This window comes from Columba livia, chromosome 1 (assembly GCF_036013475.1).
Source record: "Columba livia isolate bColLiv1 breed racing homer chromosome 1, bColLiv1.pat.W.v2, whole genome shotgun sequence".
Taxonomy (NCBI): Eukaryota; Metazoa; Chordata; class Aves; order Columbiformes; family Columbidae; genus Columba; species Columba livia.
The window spans coordinates 96561519-96564922 of NC_088602.1; positions in this window are offsets into that span (position 1 = coordinate 96561519).

Here is a 3404-nt window from a genome sequence, read left to right on the forward strand (position 1 = left end):
TTTCTAAAGACTCCTTGGATAGTCAGTGCTCAGGGGAGAAGCAGAGGAGTCACACAATCCCCATAAAAAAGACTAGCGCGGTGTGGGTGAACTTACGTGGCCTACAGATACCCCTTGCAATGGTTTGAGGATACCCCAGCTCTGTTCTAAAACTACACCCTAGCTGACCCATCCCCTTTTTGCTAGGCACACACACACGCTTCAGTTCAAGTTCAGAAAATAAACATAAACAAGTGACATCAGGTTTAACCACTAAATAGTTCAAATACCAGGGAGAGGAGTTTTGTCTCTTCGTAGCAGTGGCATTCACTCCTTTTTAATGATTTGTGTGCGTCTAACCACTTTCCATTCAAGGTGTAGGCACACTACAGGGGATATAGACATTCCAGCAAGTTTCCTTCCTCTGATCACCTTTCACAGGCCCCTTCAAAGAAGTCCACAGACATGCATGGCCTCACAACTTAAGCTCAGGAACTATTGCATGCAGAAAAGGAAACATGAAACGGAATAGCAAAATTTGCAGGAAAAAGAACAAAGAGGTCTGAATTGCCTGCCAGGTATCACATCTCCTGTCACTCCCACACGCTGTGATCTATCATGAGGTCAAACTTCGCAAGAAATTTTGGGTTTCATCCAGGACAACAGGCAGGGCGAGGATCACAAGAGCACCCCACAGCCAGTGAAGATCACTGCTGAGGTCTATGCTGCGCTGGGAAAGCAGCTGGTGAAAAATATCCCTCAGGGATAGGAATTGCCAACATGGTAGCCTCTTATCCTTTAGAAGCGTAAAAAAAGACCAAAATTGGAAATAAGCATTTGATGACATGAAAAAAAGACCTGCCTTTGGCTCACACCATCACTTCAGAAACAGCTATTACCGTGTGACATGCAAAAATGATCCAAAACAGACTCCTTCTACAGATTCAAATTCAATCGAAAATCTTGACATTTGCTACATATATCAGCAGTAAAGAATAATTTCTTCACCAACAGCCAGCAAAAAGGCCAGTTGGAGCTTTTTCCTCCTATCCTGTCCAGTTTACAAGCAGTGTGACTATTGCCTTCGTTTTGGTAAGATCATACCGCTGAATCTGTGCACGACCAATCTCCTCACCTGAACAATGACAAAGCTGCACCCTGCAGCTGGGGTTTCCTTAATTGCTTTCCCAACTACTTTCCCTATAGCCCCCCATAAATTAGATGAATACAAGAACTACAAAGTTTTAACAGCACCATCATACAGCAGGTATCTCTGTCTCCAAGTCACCTTTCAGAGCCAGAAGATCAAGCACCTCAGATGGCAATTTCTCATCCTTTCTTGAGGACCAAGAGAAAAGTGCATTGCCAGTGTTGAACTGACATATTTACTGCTCCAGATACAGTCAGTTTCATGTCACACATGTAACTGTTCTTCAGAAGACTGAAATTACAGGGTTTCAGAATCCTAGCTTCTATTCAATGTGGGATGTAGGCAAAATACCAGGAAATTTGCCTACCTGCTGTTAAGCCCCGTTACTGACATTCAACATGTTCTGCTGGAGAAGAGGAAACTACGAATTGTCAGCAAACCAAGCAGCTGGGCCTCACATCTGCATCTGAGCTCCAACTTTAAGCCTTGTACTGCATTTCCAACCTAAATATAGGAAAGCATTTGCTGCATTTATATGACATGACGTATGTACACATATACAATGATGCACTGCAGAAGTAATTGCTTCTAACACAGCACAGGTAAGGACAGACCTCACCTTCCTGGAGTGCAACATGTGTATGAGAACGCGATCCTCACCAGTCAACACTACAAATCAAGAAACTACCCAAGCCAACTCCTAGGAAATGGCAAGGACTCCAAGCAGCACAAGAGCCTTCAGGCACTCAGGGTGCTCAGACGTCACCCCCTCCTTGGGTGTCCAAGCTAGGCCAGCTCTTCACCATGAAAGCCAGCGAGCCACTCCAACAGGGCAGTCTGTCTGGTGGTTCACTCTCTTGAAAGACAGAAAAGTACACCAGCTCTGAAGTCTTTGCTTCAGATTATGTAAAGTCAAGTCTGTTTACCTCAGCAAACTCTCTAATAGAAGAGTTATTGTACCATAGTGGGTAAAACTCCTCCTCAAACCCAAGCATGCCCACCCACCACCTTCTCCTTTGTCCAAGACCCAGCATAATCTAGGAGCACACAATTGATTTGGCGATACCCAGACAAGATGCTTCAGATCCCTGGTATACAGATATTGGACAGAGGGAGCTGAATTGCTACACAAGACCATCATATTTGTGGATGTTACACTGTGCTCTTATGTCATGTAACTGTACATGTAGTAGAAACCTACTTCACATTTATTCATGCCAAGGCAGCTGCTGCTTGAATGCAGGCTTTTAACCAGGACAGACAATACCACTCTTAACACTTCACGATTTTTGTCCAAAGAGACCTTTGCCTAGGCAGAAGTTTCTTTATGTAAATCACCAAAAGAAATCAGACCCTGGAGGTGATGGACTGGCCCTGTGCTAACACGTGCAGTGCTCTGTCCTTAAGGAGGCACTTCCAGACAAAAGGAATCTGAAAATCCATGTAACATCCTACAGCACAAGACTCATGGCCTCTGGGACACACAATAAGGACAAGACTGCAATTTTGAACAGACATAATCAACAAGTTCTGCTTCATTGCTGAATATCTGACATCCTCAAAACAAGCTACATCTCAATGTCTTACACCTTAGTGTAACCAAAACTTGAGTGCAAGCTTTAAGTGTCCAGATACTCCAGAGAGGACAGCTATAGAGAGAGACCGAGAGAGCTGTTCATGGTTCATAGGCTAATTCTGAATACTTTTGATGGATCGTACAGATTTCTATGCTCGGTTTTATGAAATACATTAAATTCATATAGACACAATGCTATCTGGTAGATGAATGCACGTCTTCTGCCTCATGACGAAGCAACAAGTGATCCCATAAGGCTCTTACTGACAACTTTTTAAAAAAGATCTATTTCTTGGCCAATTGCAACATGAAAGAATTATTGTTGAAATAAGCACAATGCACCCCAAGTTTTGCTCATAGGCCTCTCAAATCATTCTCACAGACACACAGAAGGATCTTCCAAGAACTCAAAATTGACTGACACATTTAACTTTTACTTTCCAGTGTATAAAAATCTATTTTGCACTTCTTCCTATAGAGATATGCCACGAGTAGGAAGCAATGGACTGGAAGCTAGGCAGGATCCCTACCATAGGAACTGAAGGTAAAGGCTAAAAACAGAGATGGTGAAGTCTCAGCTAAAACCTTTCATATACAGCAAGAATTTTGCTACATTCCCTTTCCCATAGCCAGGTGTACTCAGTTACATTAACTGACAGGCCTTTTGAAGAGTTAAAAACAAACCAAAAGAAACAAAAA